This window comes from Rattus norvegicus, chromosome 10 (genome assembly GCF_021556685.1).
Source record: "Rattus norvegicus strain SHRSP/BbbUtx chromosome 10, alternate assembly SHRSP_T2T, whole genome shotgun sequence".
In the NCBI taxonomy this organism is placed as follows: Eukaryota; Metazoa; Chordata; class Mammalia; order Rodentia; family Muridae; genus Rattus; species Rattus norvegicus.
This window is the reverse complement of record NC_141543.1, coordinates 36,115,440-36,131,630: the sequence shown is the minus strand read 5'-3', so window position 1 is coordinate 36,131,630 and position 16,191 is coordinate 36,115,440. Positions and strand designations below refer to the sequence as shown.

The following is a 16,191-nucleotide window of genomic DNA, read 5'->3' as shown; positions in this document are numbered from 1 at the left end:
CATAATTCAAATACCACCATCAAATTATTACTTTCTTGGCTCAGTTCACTCTCTTAAAAGAAATGGCTCTCCTCAGAAGGAGGGATATATAGAACACATCTGTCAGAGGGTGTGTGGGAAGAGAAATCAGAAGTCAGGAGATCTGGAGTTGAGTTCTGGGCTGATATTTCTTGAGGGATGTTGATCAGGAAAACAAAACTTCTCTTAGTATTAGTTATGAATAAACTATGACATATGCCACCTAACTCTTTTGCTGTTGTAAGGGTCAAATAAGATAATGCAGATTGAGTCTGAGGATTCCACAATGGAACCAACCAAACCAAACCAAACCAAAACAACAACAACAACTAGAAAGAAATGCAGGACACAAGTCCCCCCCAACCATGTTCTATCTACCCTCCTGTTTCTGACTTCACAATGGACACACACACACACACACACACACACACACACACACACACACACACACCTCATCAGGGCCTGTGGAGACAGACAGCTTAATTAAGAGTGTTCGTTGCTCTTGCAGAGGATTGGAACTGGGTTTCCAGCTCCATATCTGGTTGTCTAACTTCACTCTTCTCATTTGTCAAATGGAAACTACAATAGTCCCTACAACCAGAGTGTAAGGAACATTAAAACAATAACGACAGACCAACACCCCCTCCCCAACAACACACCAAAGCTAACCAGACTCAAAACCTAGAGCATCTACACAAACACTTGTAACTCTAGCTTCCAAGGGTCTGATGCCCTCTTCAGGCCTCTTCAGGCACTACACTCACACATGTACTTCCCAACAGACACAGGCAAACATAATTAAAAATAAAACAAATGCTATAGAGACCCAGTCAGAATACTTGTACACTTCTCTAAATGATGCTCCCTGGATTCCCTAATTTCACCCAGTCCATGGTAGCCAGGGCCAGCCTAGCCCAAGATTGGCATTACTTACAACAGGACCACAGAGTGCTTCTTTTAGACACAGGATCTTAGATGGTTGTTGGAGCCCTGAAGTGATGAAGTGTTCTTGGACACTGAAGGCCATTAAAAGAATAACAGATATTGGAGTTGGTATAAATCAGGGAGCAGGGCTCATCATAGCAATCACGCTCTTGGAATCTGAATCCTGCCACTGAAGATTGGTGTGCTGGTACAAGAGCTGCCTGCCCTTGGCTTCACCTTGGGCTATTAACTAACGCGTCTGTTATTAGCCGGTGGTAATGACCAATTTCCAAGAGATGATTGCTTAAATATCACCCACCTTGAAAAGAGAATTATTACTCAACCGAGAACTGAACTCTTTATTTTCGAGTTGGCGAAGCTAATGATGTTACCTCACTCCGATGTGTCTCCCTCCCTCTCTCCCCCGCCAACCCCCTCCTCTCATCTTCTCTCCTCTCACCTGGGCGTTGTGTGGGACATCACATGGTTACATAACTGCCTCCCTCTCAGCCTCAGTGACTTGAGTCCAGGAAAGGCTCCATACTTGATCGTTTTTCAAGCCGTGGTAGATGAAGACAGATAGTAATGCAATCAGTCTTGCTGACAGTGACCACAATGAAAATAGATCCTTTATGACGTCCAGGAATCCTGGACTCCTGTCTCTGCCTAAATGCACATTGGCGCCGATCCTGTCGTCTTCTGCTTCACTGTCACTGTCATTCTCCTGACCTCTCCTTTGGACCAGAGCAGGCAGGCCGTTCTCAGGGAGTCAATCTGTCTTGTTCCTCATATAAATGCTTCAAACACCTACAGCTACAGATGACTCACCAGAAGGGAGGCTTTTTTCATTGTTTTCCTTCTTACAAAAAGACAAAGTGAAAGTGAAGGAGTGCCTTTAGAGCGAGAGGGTGCGTGGCTGGTCCTCTTATGTGAACTGGTTTTCTAGGAGTCGCCCACTGCCTGTAACTGGTCCCTGTGAAAGGCTCTAGGTTCCTCCCTGGGTTTGTTGGAGATCTATCCAGACTCTATCCACCCTCCACCCTAAAGGCTTTATTGGCATTGGATGGAAGTGTGTGGGACGGAGAGAGAGAGAGAGAGAGAGAGAGAGAGAGAGAGAGAGAGAGAGAGAGAGAGAGAGAGAGAGAGAGAGAGAGAGAGAGAGAGAGAGAGAGGGAGAGAGAGAGAGAGAGAGAGAGGGGCAGAGAGAGGCAGAGAGAGGCAGAGAGAGGCAGAGAGAGGCAGAGACAGAGAGACAGACACAGAGAAGCAGTTGTCTTCAATGAGGGTGAAGAGGAGAGAGAGGTGGAAAAGGGGAGCTGTCAAAGGAACAAACTCAGCTGGTTGCACTCTAGATAACCAGGCCCTGGGTCAGGTGCAGTGCTCTGAAGCCATCTGGCAGCCCCCTTTAGTACACAGAGGTAAATCACTGTGAAGTCCCTTGCTATTTGAGGCATTAATCAAGTTGAATTCCTTTGTTATGCTGGGGTCCAGATCACATGCAATTCCACCGGAATGCCGCAGCACTCTAGAATCAATTAATCTCTTAGCTGCAGAGTAGCGCCTTTCTCTGCACGTGTGCCTGTGTCCACTAATTAGGAGCTTGCTTAGTACCCAGCCTCCCCCTGCCCCCGGTCTTAGAAAGGGTCATTTTCTTAGAGTGGGACCCAGGGTAGCTCACACTTTACCCTTGAGCCTTATAAGTGGTGGGCGATGTGGTGGGGTGATCAAAGGGTTGCTTGTATTCCCCCAGAGGATGCAGAAAAACCTGAGGTTCGAACATTAGCTCTGCTCTAGGCCAGCTGGGGCGGGGGGTAAGTTGTCTAACTTTACTTTCCTCATTTGTCAAACGGAAACTACCATCGTTCCTACAACCAGAGGTTAAGGAACATTAAAACAAGAGCAACAAACCAACAACTCCCCCTCCCCAACAACGCGCCGAGGCTAACCTGTCGCAAAGCCTCAGAGAACATCTACACAGTCTGAATAGACGCTCTGAGGCTGCTGAGCTTCTGGTTGGCCTTCACGCTTCCACGTGCGGGTGTTTTTACAACGAAGCTCACGAAGTGAAAAGTGCAAGCGGGAACCCACGGAGAACAAAGGCTGCTAAGGAGGGATGGCTGGGTGGGATCCCAGATGGGTCTGCGGAAACCTTGCTTCCAGGACGTGGAGGTGCCTGGGTGGTGTGGCGGTTCACTTTCAAGCCCAACCTTTTGAATGTTTGTAGCAGAGGATGCCTGTTATTGGCTTCAGGAGGCACCCGCTTGCCTCTTGAGCTTTCAAGAAAATGCCTAAGCAGTAATTGAAGGTCAGAGGCTAGGAGTCTCGGCTTTCCAGTGGTAAATAATGAATGTTGCGCCGGCTGCTTGCGCACTCTATGTTGAGGGGCAGAAGGAAAGGAAAAAAAAAAAACACCCAACAACAAACAATAAAAAAAAAATCACTGAATAAACATTCATCAGCTCAGTCATCCACAAATAGCTCCCGTCAGATTTCACAAAAGATACCTCCATCCTCTTTCCGGTCTGGCCCTTTGTGTCCTGTCGCAAAACAGAGCTCGTGGCCCTGGATTTTGACCTAGTATAAAAAGCAGTATATTTTCATGACCTGGTAACAGTCGCATTTCTACACCATAAAATATTTAAGAAGGCGAGGCCGTGCCTGCACGATCTTGCGGCAGGTGCAATCAAAATGCGCCCCTTTATTATTTATTTATTTGGCTCTATGTATGGCGACGCTTAAATGCTTTTCAGGCCAAATAATTAAATTCCATTATGGAAAGTGGGGATAGTTGGCAAAATGTACTCACTATTAGACCTTAGAGTCCTGGGGGGGGGAGGTCCGTGGAAAGGATAAGGGAAAAAAAGGAGGATGGCGGTGGTGTTTATGTGTAAGTTGTGCAGTATGATTTATATTGGGCCCAGAGGAGTGACATTAATGTAAGAAATTAAGTGTCGAGGGAGGGGGGGTGTCAGTCATCAGTCTTCTAGAGCTCGACTCTGTTTACTTTAGCTTTTAAGCTAAATCCAGCCCATGGCTTGTTTTTGTATACCCACTAGCGGGATATGGCTTTAAAAAAAATATTTGGTAGCATGAGAAACTATGTGAAGTCAAAACTTTGTTGTTCATAGAAACATGATTCGGATCCAACCATCATTTCTTGACTCAGAATACTGCCATGTTTGCATCACTATGGTTTGGGTTTTGTGACAGACACCATATGGCTACGAAGCCAACAATACTTTAAATGGTCCTTCAAAGCAAGGGGTTCTGATGGTCCTTGTTCTAGGACAGTCGGTTTCAACCTGTAAATCACAACCCTCTTTGGGGTCAAATGACCCTTTCACAGTGGTCGCTTAGGACCATTAGGAAACAGATATTTGCATTATAATTCATAACAGTAGAAAAATCATAGTTTATAAAGTAGCAACTGAAATAATTTTATGCTTGGGGGTCACCAGAGCATGAGGAACTGTATTAAAGGGTCACAGCATTAGGGAGGTTGAGAACCTCTGGTCTAAATCGATCTGGAAATAATATGTCACCAGGGTTAGAAGAGTTCTCTCTCTCTTCCTCTCTCTCTCTCTCTCTCTCTCTCTCTCTCTCTCTCTCTCTCTCTGTGTGTAATTTTGTCTTTCTACATGGGTGCTGGAGATCGGAACTCAGGTCCTTAATATTTGTGTGACAATTGCTTTACTGACTGACTGTTTTATTATCTTCCCATCCACCCCCAAGTTCAAGGTTCCTTCATTTGGGTATGGATTTGATGCCAATGAGACTGGCTATTTTCTGAAGTGTATAGATGGGCAAGTTAAGGGATGAGGGCGGCCATATTCTAAAGCAGCACTTGGAGCCTATAACCTTCTCTCCAAAATGCTCTCTCTGGACGATGCCCTTCTGCTTTGCCTCTAGTGTCTCTGATATCTCACTATCTCCATTGCTATTACTAAAGTCTGAGGCCTGAGCATCACCTCTGGGCTTTTGGGGAGGCTTTCTGAGCAATCTTTTTCTGTAGTTGACAATCAACAGTTTATCTTCCATGTAAAACTTCCATCGGTGCTCTCAGATACAACAAAGATTTTTATATGGGCATATTCCACACTTGAAGTCTTTTCTGATGACATCTAACAAAGGATTTTCTTTGAACGGTTGCCCCCACATCAGCCCATCACTATTCTGCCATGCCTTTGTATCACTGCACCAGCATTTGACAGTGTTGGACTTTATCTGGTTTGGTTTACTGGATTTCACCTATTTTCCCCACCACATAGGAAGCTTTTTAAGAATTGGTATCTTTGGGCTGGAGAGATGGCTCGGCGGTTAAGAGCACTGGCTGCTCTTCCAGAGGTCCTGAGTTCAATTCCCAGCAACCACATGGTGGCTCGCAACCATCTGTAAAGAGATCTGATGCCCTCTTCTGGTGTATCTGAAGACAGCTACAGTGTACTTATATATAATAAATGAATAAATCTTAAAATAAAAAAAGAATTGGTATCTTCGATGTCTGTTTCATTAGATTCTCTCCCTTCCAATAATGTCATGAAGATTCAGGAGAAGTTCGTTGCATAAATAATACGAGATGAGTCTCCTTGCTTGAACCTATTGTGGTTTTGGCATCCAACTCTGCTTGCCTGATTCTCCAGGGCAATGGTAACCTTACATCTATGTCCTTGTTCCCCAAGGTAAGTCTGTCGTTTTCTTAAAGTCAGGTTAGCCTGGTTCTTTTAGGTGAACCCTAAAAAGGTTTTGGTTTGCGCAAACTGCAAATTCCATAGAATCTAGAATCTCTTGAGAGATGGGCATGACCTTGCGATTAGCTTGGTTATGCTACTTAATGTGGGAAGACCCACCCACTGCGGGCAGCCTTATCCCCTGGCTGGACTGTATATGTGGAGAGGAGCTGAGCCCCAGGTGTGTTCATTGGGCTCTGCTTTCTAACTGTGGGAACAATGGCACCAGCTGCTTCAGGCTCCTGCTTGATTTCCCTGCCAGAATGGGCTGCCCCTTTAATGATAAGCAAAAAGGAAACCTTCCCCTCTCCAGTTGCCTTTGTCCATGTATGCTATCATAGGCACAGGAAGAGAAACTAAGACACCCAGAGCAGGTGTCTGTCTGTTTGCAGCTTCCTATTTGTGGCAAACTCTGTGAGGATCCTTTCAGATCCTTCTGGATCTACTTCCTGCTTTTGTCTCTATGACAACCTACCCCATCTATCTTTGAAGGATATTGTTTGGTTGCTAGAGTGAGTGGCATTGCCCAAAACATACAGACTTTATTCATCAGGGGCAGCTTTTTGCAAGCAATGAACCGGCTTGACAGGAATTCAGAAGGCTGACTCCTTTGCCTGCAGTGGAGAGAACCTTGGGAGTCTGTAGGTTCCCTGAGGAATCAGCTCAAGAGCCTCTTCATTGGATTTGATGGGGCTTCCTTTTTCTCTCTTCCTGAATCTGCCTTACCAATTTCTCCTGGGGATGGTTCCTTAAAAAATTCCTTACTCCGTAAGTTTCCTCCCTGGCTCTACTTCTGTCCCTCTGCTAACATGCCTAAAGTGCCATGTTTCCTGTATTGGAGAGCTACCTGTCATTTCAAGACAGACTCCCATGTGAACAACAGCACTGGCAATGCCAGCATTTCATACATGTTGTTGTTGGGTAGGTCTCATGGTGGACTTTGGAGGACTCTGAAATTAAAACCATGCTGGTTGTTTATTATTTTGTTAATAAACAAGGCTTATTTCTGGTAGAGAAATCACACAAAAGGAGGAAGCTAAGAATGCCCTTATGTGGGAAAAAAATGAAAGCCCAGGGGCTGGGGAAATGACTTAGCTGGAATCTGGTCCCTAGAACCCACATAAAAAAGCTGTGTGGGATGCTGTGCATTTGCTGTGCACTTGTAATCCCAATGCTGGGGAAGCAGAGACAAGAAGAGTCTCCGGGGCTCGCTGTGCAGCCAACACAGCCAACCTTGCCTACTCATTGAACTCGACACCAGTGAGACATATTGGTTCTTTTCTAAGTGGATGTCATCTGAAGACTGACGCCTGAGGTCGTATTCTGGCCTCCATCCCCTGTGTGTACAGCCAAGCGCATATGAGCGCGCCTGAGTGCAAGCCTACATTTTGTTTTACAGACTGCTCCTGGGTCTGGATTGCAAAGGACAAGTTTACTATCAGGAAGTTCTACTTTAAGTTCCACTCCTGCAGATGTGCGTTGGTCCCCTGAAATGATCACCAACATGCCACCAATCTTTTCTATCCCACACAGACCGGTCTTCTTTAAGACCGTCATGCCCTGCCCAGATGGCACAGCTTCCTCCACCAGACAATTCAGTTAGTCCAGATTCTTTCTGAGCAGTGTATTCAAGCAGGCCAATGCTTCAGAGCCGGGTGGCGGCTGTGAGAGCAACACATTTACCAGCCCTCAAGGCATCAGGTTATTCCTTCCTGATGGGTCCCCCAGGGGAAGGAAAAGGCTGCTGGTGTGGTCCATACACCGGGGCATGCCAACACCAACAGGAAGAGGGGAAAGGAGCTTGCTTCCTAGCAGACTGTCTGGAATAAATGACCCATGAAGGAGTCAGAACGGAAGATGCTTTTCCGCTGGTGCCTGCCCCAGTGCCCTCCAAGTCACACCGTAACACTGCTCTCAGTGCCTTAGTATCTTGGCATCACCTGGATGCCTTTACTCACTAGATACATGGAATTAGTTCCACCTACCTTCCCTCACAATTAGCATATTAATGTGGCAGACTGATAATGCTGTGAGGGTGGCTGCTCGAGCATTGCTGGCTTCTCTTTTCCAGGGCGCTGAGGAGTAGCTTCTCTTCTCTTGTGAACCTCAGCACACTGACGCCAAGTCGCAGAACTGACATTGTAAAAGGCTGTCTCTTTGGCCTCCTCATTCCTCTTGAAGAGAAACTAGAGCTTTGACTGATGGTCTGATCGATCTGATTCAAGTGAGGCTCAGTGGTCCCGTGGAATGATAGACTGACTGAAGGAAACAATTTGGAAAATATTAATTAATTACTTAATTAAATATTAATTCTGGGTAGAGCCTCTCAGAGGACAGTTATTAAAAACAATTGATAATTAATTAATTAGATTTATTTACATCCCAAATGCTGCCCTCTTTTGGTCCCCTCTTACAGAGTTCCTTCTCCTACCACTCTCCTTCTCCTCTGAGAGTGTGGGGACTCCCTGGATGTCCCTCTACCCTGGTGAGGTCAGACAAGGCAGCCCTGGTGGGGACTGGATACCACACCCACGCTACCGCTTTAGGGACAGTCCTGGCTCCAGTTGTTGGAAGTCACATGGAAACTGGGCTGCAGTGGGGAAGGGGCTTGGAGCAACCCATGTATGCCCTTTAGCTGGTGGTTCAGTCTCTGAGAGCTCCTACGGGTCCAGGTTAGTTGATTCTGTTACTTGGTCTTCTTGTGGGGTTTCTATCCCCTTCAGGGCCTTCAATTCTTCCCCCAACTCTTCCATAAGAGTCCTTAGCCTCCATTTGATGTTTGGCTGTGGGTATCTGCATCTGTTTCAGTCAGCTGCTGTGTAGAGCCTCTCAGAGGACAGTTACTAGAAATATTTTTTGAGCCATGCAATGGTGGTGCACGTCTTTAATCCTAGCACTTGGGAGGTGGAGGGGGGGTGGAAGGGAGCTAGAGGGGAGGTGGAGGGGAGGTGGAGGGGAGGTAAAGGGGAGGTGGAGGCAGATGGATCTCTGAGTTCAAGGCTAGCATGGTCTATAGAATGAGTTCCAGGGCCATATAGAAAAATCGTGTCTTGAAAAGTCAAAAACATCTTTTTGCATGTATGGTGAGTGTGAGCATGTATTCCCACATGTGGATATTCTGCAGACTTTGAGAATTAGGTCTATTATACAGGCATTAGAGAGTACTGCCAACCAAGGCCCAGAATGTAGTACAAGTTATAAGGGCATGAGGTGGTTTATATCAATAATGAAGCAACCAGAAGGGGTAGAATTGGTATTGATCATTTAATCTATTGAGTGTATTTGAAGCATCGGTGTTAGGTAGATACCAGAGGGAATGCCAGTGTGAATGGAATAGATCCAGCCTCTGTGCCCGCTGCAGCAAGTCAGTGGGGTGGAGTCAGGGGATTCTCTTTTTAAAACTCCGGCTCCACCTATACGACTGAAGAAAGAGGCAGGCAGGTAAACATCAGCGGAGGGAGGAAGCTCAAGTGGGCACAGGTCAGAATCAGAGACTGTGGTACCCAAGAGAATCAAAGCTGAAAATGGAGTTTTTGCTTTCTTCCCTTCTTGAGACAGGTCTTGTTATATAGCTTAGGCTAGCCTTGAACTCACTGTGTAGTGGAGGCTGGCCTCTGACTTGCTGTAATCTCCTGAGTGATGGGATTCTAGATACGCACTGCATACCTGACTGCAAAAGGAGCTTTTCTGTTTCCACTTAAAAGTTCTACAGTTTTACACTGATTAGTGATTCCTTAAAATGGGCTTTTTACAAACATTCCGGGAATATTTGTAAATATTTAGGGTGTTGGAGCAGAAACCTGCTTTCACATTAGCGGTTTTGGCAATAGGAAGTAGTGGTGTAGGTCTCTATTAGTGAATTCTTACTAAGGGCTAGTTCTAGGCTGCACGGTTTAAATGCAGGGCCTCAATATTTTTTTTTATTAATTTTAATCATGTGTTTACATGTGAGTATGAGCATGCAGGAGCCAGGAAGAGCTGGAGGTGTCAGCCTGCAGCTAGAGTTGTAGGTGACTGTGAGCTGTCTGATATGGGTGCTTAGAATTGAACTCGGGTCCTCTAGAAGAGCAGTACTTGGACTCAATTGCTGAGCCATTAACATCACCTTTATTTTGTATGATCAGAGAAATTAGACCTCTAGGAAGGCTTGATGAAAAGACCCAGGGTCAGCCTCTGGGTCCTGAGTCATGTCGTCTGACTTCCAGAGGGGTCTTAGTTGCTTTTCTATAGCTGTGGTAAGATGTCACAATCAATACGACCTACAAAAGCAAGAGTTTAGTTTGGAGCTTACAGAAGTTGTATAAAATACGGGAGTTTCAGAAGGTTATAATAAATCATGGTGGGGAGCATGGCAGCAGGCAGACAAACATGGTGCTGGAGCTGTACCTGAGAGCTCCTTGAGACAACAACCAGCAGGCAGAAAGAGCACACTGGGAGTGGCATGAGCTTTTGATACCTCAAAGCCCACCCCCAGTGACATACTTCCTGCAAAAGGCCACACCTCCTAATCCTTCCCTAACAGTTCCATCAACTGAGGACCAAGCATTCAAATATATGAGTTTATGGGGATCATTCTCATTTAACCCACCACGAGAGAACCTGGCTATCAAATACTTCTCAGCTTGCTTTAGAGGGAGACATGGTAGGCTCAGCTCCCTGGCTTTCCACTGTACAATTTGGGCAATTACTGGGCATTCCTGTGGTTTGGTTTCCCATGACTGTACAGTGGGTTGTGTCCCAAGGTTTTCTAAACTAGAAATTAGATTAGAAAATATTCACTGAAGAGTTGTGTCAGGGCTGGGAGGATGGTGCAGTGGGTAAGGGAGTTCAGTGTAACTTGAATTTGAATCTCCAGCATCTACATAGAAAGCAGGGCATTGCTGCATTTACTTTTATACCTAGTGTTTGAGAGCAGAGACAGGCAGCTTTAGGATTTCACTGACCATGCAGCCTAGCTAAAACAATGTGCTTCAGGAATACAACTAACATCATCCTTTGGTTTCTGAACGCATGGGCACGCACGCACGCACGCACGCACGCACGCACGCACGCACGCACGCACGCATCTTTTATGTGTATGGGTGTTTTGCCTGCATATATGCCTGTATACCACTTGTATGCCTGGCATCCAGAGGTTAAAAATAATCAGCATCATATCCCCTGGAAGTGGAGTTAGAGACAACCGTGAGCCACCATTTGCTGGGAATCAAATCTAGGTACTCCGGAAGAGCAGTTAGTTCTCTTAAGTCCTGAGCTTTCTTTTCAGCTCCCTTCTCACACAATTTTTCTAAGAAGTGTAGATCTAAGATCTGCTGAAGTGACAGATGGTCAGCTATTCTGCTTTTCCAGAGATTTTTTTTTTCCATTTGCACTCTCCCTCCTGCAGCCTCGCACTTCCTTAGATCCAGGCAGTCATTTCCATGTGAGTCCCAGTACAAGCTACAGGATGTTTGGTCACAGTGGTAACAGACTGGGGGAAACAGGATGCTGCTCTGGGAGGTAAATGGATTTCAGCTGCTGTCGGAGCCGGAGCCGCTGTCAGCTCAGTGGGCTTTGAGTCTTCAGGGCAAGACTGATAAGGGCTGTGAGAAAAGTGGGGGAGTGAGAGCAGAGATCGGGAAACAGGATGCTTGTCAAGTCGTGAGGCTGTGCATTGTGTGTGTGAGCCTCCAGGAGTAGCTCTGAAGGGACACTCAGAGGCTCAGAATGAGTTTCTGAGTTCAGGAATGGGAAGAAGGAACGTTTAGATGGCAAACAGCCACATTTGACATTTTGAGATATAACTTTTCCTCCATTTCTCACTTGTTTAGTGTGTGTGTGTGTGTGTGTGTGTGTGTGTGTGTGTGTGTGTGTGTGTGCGCGTGCGTGCACGTGCAAGTGTGGTGGCAGGAGATACCGTGTGCATGCTACTGTGTCCCGTGGTGAGAAGAGGGTGACTCTGGAATTGGGTCTCTCTTTCTGCTATGTGGGTCCTGGGGATCAAACTCAGGCCACTAGGCTTGGCTGGGGAGGCCTTTACCTGGTAACCCTTCTCACTAGACCCAATATTCTCCTGTGGTATGACTGTGCCCTGTGGCTTTATACCTGACCTTCGCCATTGACTATGTGATATTAGACCATCTGTTTTACTTCTTTAATTCTTATTCACTACACAAACAGAAGGGAAACAGTGGCAATTCAAGCTTGTTGTGATGATGGCGTTTGGATTAAGAGATGCTTGACCCAAAGGAAACCTTCAGTAACTGCTAGTGACTGACCATGCTACTGTTACTCATGTACTATTCCTGTTATTACTACTGTATTAAGGTAGGGTTGTAAGATTATTGAAATAAAAGTACAAGATGGCAAATTGCATGTGCCTTACTTTGTTTTAGATTGATTTATTTTACTATTTTTACGTGTTTGAAGTTTTGTTGGCATGATTGTCTGTGCATTGCGGTGCCTACAGAAGAGGACCTCAGAACCTCTGGGACAGCCATGTGCTGCCATGTGGGTTCTTGGAATCTAACCTTGGTAGGGTTCTGTAAGAGCAACAAGTGCTATTCACTGCTGAACCATCTCTCCTAGAGCCCTTAAGTATGAATTTTAGACCAATAATAGTTTTATTCATTTAGACAGGGTCTTACTTTGCAGCCCTAGCAAGCCTAGAACTCACCGTGTATGGCAGGCTGGCCTACGGTTTGTGATGACCCTTCTTCCTCCTGAGTTCTGGGATTAGACCAACTTGCTTAGATTAATTGTAACCATGGATCAGGGCATACTTGTACTAAAGGTCACCCATTGTATGACGTTTAAGTTCATTTCTGCATTCCACATTTTATCTACCAACTTTACATTACTATGATCAATTACCCACTTAAATGGGGTTTCTGGGCATCTGTACAATGTAGGACTGTCAGGCTAAACTGGGACAGTTACACCCATCTGAAGGCAGCAGCCTAGAAGCCGAAACCCAGACATTGTATATTCTCACACAAATGCAATGGTTTGAATTCATCTGAAGGGATTTCTTGGATCTTTTTTAGCCTGCCCATAAATTCCTGGTTAAGTATATAGGCTCTGAGAAACCATCTGGGTCTGTCAAGTTTGGATTGTTAAGATTTAGAGTGCCTCTAATCGGACAGGACAAGGCCAGTTGCATAGTTGATGAAAAAAATGACTATATCAGGACACCATAAAAAACCGCTTTTATACATTGTATTCTGACCCAAGTCACATAAAGTATGGGTTCATTTCCTCATCATCTGATGTCTGCTCAAGGTCTTTCCAAGGGCATGCACTCCATGATCTGTGACAATTAGTTTTTATTTTTATTCTTTTTAATTGCAGTGTCCATTTAAATGAAGCTTGGGAATCTAGATTCCTTCCAGAGGTTTACTGCAATCCACTTACTTGTAGAGTTTTTATTTTTATTAGAATCTCATGCAATGTATTTTGATCATATTCACTCTAAATCCACCCCCGACTCCTGTCAGATCCACTCCCACTTTACCCCCTTTAACTTCTTGTTCTCTTAAGAAAATTACCCATGAAATCCAATTTGTGTAGCCCATATACTCCTGGGTGTGGAGCCATTCACCAAATCATGGTCAACCTACCTACCACATCCGTAAATAAAGCTGACTCCTCCATCCTTCTGAAGCCCCCTCTGTTAGTGGGACTTGTGAACCTCTGCGCACTTCATGCTAGAACCTTTGCTGGCTTGAGCGTGTGTGTGTAGGAAGCCATATTTGCCAGTTGAGTGCAGCAATCATGTAGAAGAAGCTGTTTTGGTCTGATCCTCCCTGACTTCTGAGTCTTAATCTTTCTTCCTACTCTTCTGCTCTGAAGAAGCCTTGGGGTGTGGGGTATAATGAAGATGTCCCATTTGTGGCAGACACTGTCTCTATACCTTGATGAGTTGGGTCTACTTTAACCACCATCCACTGACCAAAGAAACTTTCCTGATGAGACCTGAGAGCCCCCCTCATCTCACTCTAGTGAGATACAGACTTAGAGGGCAGTTGGATGCTCTGTTGATTCAGCACAATGTCAGTAGCAGATTCACCCCTGAGCCTCCTGAGCTCGACAGCCGTGGGTCTTAGCCAGATTTACAGTAAGTACCAAGCACACATTTCTCACGCCAAGCTTGGCTTAAATCCAACTAGAAAGCCATTGGTGACTTCCACACCACCATGCCTTTCATTCTAATCTGCTTCACCAAGACCAAGATCAAACCTAACAGACATTTCTCTTTAAGTGTACTTTCATGGAGCGTGTGCTAAGCATTCAACTTAGCTATGATAGGAATGAGAACTGGAGTTTTATACTTCTGTTTCCTTCTGTGTGGAGTAAACTAAGAAACACAATCATACAAGCACTGGTCATACTCCAGGCTGGGTATAACAAGTGCTGGGGAGTCAATCAGTTGTTTGTAGGCCAATGGGTAGCATGCCTAGAAATGCTGAACCCAGAGGGTCAGTCGTCAGAGGTCACTGACTATGGGTCTTAATTGGCTGGCTGGAGGGTATGTATTATTATTTTTTCTCTCAAACCCTCAATGAAATATCATTGCCTATCAGGCACTTTCAAAGATTCAACCAGAGGAAGGGTTGAACTTCTTGTCTGGATTCCTTTAGTTGAGTTGGTGCCCTGGGCTTGGGAGCCAATGGGAGGTAAGGACACATTCTAGGAAACCACAGGAATTTCTAGGGGGATATAGGGCTTTCTCCATAATGCAAGAATTGGAATTTTAAGGCAATCCTACTTAGATTACAGAGACTTGAGAAATCCCAGATGATGTTATAAGTAAGTAAGTAAGTAAACAAATAAATAAATAAATGCATTTAGGGGATCTTAGATGTTAATGTGAAGGAAATTCTCTGGTATCTTATAGTTGTTTGCATGGTACAAGACCAAAGGCTAAATGATTTTACAAGTCGTGTTTTCCAAGGTTCATGACTTCTCTCCTTGGCTTTCTCTATAGTTGCTCTGTCTGGGATTTGGCCTGGTCGAGGTTCTTGGGCAGAGTTGTAGGACGTGGTGTCCTGGTGTGTGACTGACTGCTGTTCTGGTGAAGCTTCTGCCTTGCATTTCAATCTTCCAGTTGACAACCGAACCACAACTCCAGGTATTAAACCCTTGGCATCGTTATTTCTGTCACGCTTGAGGCTGGCCTACTGTCATACTTGCTCATGGGAGTATAAAAAGCCAATTTAAAATGTAGATTCGAAAGAAGAAGCGACCTCCTTCGCTACTTGAAATACTTTTGAAGAAATTAAGTGTACAGATTAGGGAGAAAGCAAAGTCTCAGGCAAAGGGAACATTTGGAAGATTTAAATGGAAATAGGAGCGTTACCCGAAGGTTCGAAAGGCCTAAAGCGGTGGTTTTCAACCTAAGGGTTGTGACCCCACGGGAACTTGCATTATCAGATATCCTGCACATCAGATAATCACCTTACTATTCATAACAGTAGCAAAATGACAGGTATAAAGTATCAATGGAAATAATTTTATGGTTGGGGGAGGGTCACCACTATATGAGGAACCGTTTTAAAGCAGTACAGCATTAGTGAGAACCACTGGCCTAAAGTTACTTGAGATAGAACATAGCTTACTTTGAGACCCTGGGCATCGAAAGGACAATGAAATACTAGGTGTCCAGTCAGGAGGATATACTCTAAAAGTCAACAGAGATTAACAAGGTGCTGAGGTGGGGGACCTTGGTCTCCACAGTTGTGTCTGCTGGCTATGGCCCACCTCTTTGCTTCCACTGGAAACTTGACTTGACTAATTTCGCTTGGCTCTTCTCGTTCTCTGTAATAACTGTCAGTTGCAATAACTTGTGTAGTTCCTTTTGTATGCAAACCTAGAGAATAGTGGTCTCCATTTTCCTTGAGCACAAGAAAGTTCTGGCTTTCGGGGCAGAGAAGGGCAAATCTGTATTTACTTTGGATTGAGCTAAGTCTGGAACGGCCACACGCTGGCACCGGGTCTGGTGTTCTCTTTTAAACGTATGTTCTGTAGATGAAATCACTGGACAGATGTTGATTTAGCTGGCTTCATTATTCAGGTTCTGAATTCTCAGGGCACCCAGGCTGTTTCCCATTAAGAACAAGAATTTTTATTTTAAAGGCTAATCTCCAGTTAGGTTCTTACTGTGAATAAGCATAGAAAGTTTTTAGGCTTTATATCTCCTGGAATCTCCCTGATGAAACTGAGAGGTAGGTACCGAGGCTTCGGCTTCGAGGCTTCGGAAGTGAGAAACTGGCAGGGGCGGAGTTCACACTTCCTCCATTCTGCTTGAAAGCTGGTGCTCCTGAGGGCCAGGTGGAGTCACCAGAGGTTACACTCGTGCCCGGAGAGCTCCCAGGGTGCCACTTTCCCACCCATTCTGCACATTTGCCTCAGCTGAACTCTTCTTGTCGGCTAAGAAGCTATCATCTCGGCTTCTTCTGGTATGTGAGGAATGTGTTGACTCCTGCTCTGGATCACAGTGTCCCCATCAGAGAAACAGGAATGGCCAAACATCCAGAGTCTGAAG

General features: G+C 45.2%; 1 long non-coding RNA gene across 3 annotated transcripts in view; it reads left to right on the top strand.

Annotated features, from left to right (window-relative positions):
* Positions 1 to 16,191, top strand: part of LOC148002831 (uncharacterized) — a 134,643-nt gene that overhangs the window by 111,050 nt on the left and 7,402 nt on the right. For all 3 annotated transcript variants that reach the window (XR_015631206.1, XR_015631205.1, XR_015631204.1), the window contains exon 3: positions 14,635 to 14,778. This is a non-coding gene — a long non-coding RNA (uncharacterized LOC148002831). The remainder of the gene's footprint in view (positions 1 to 14,634; positions 14,779 to 16,191) is intronic.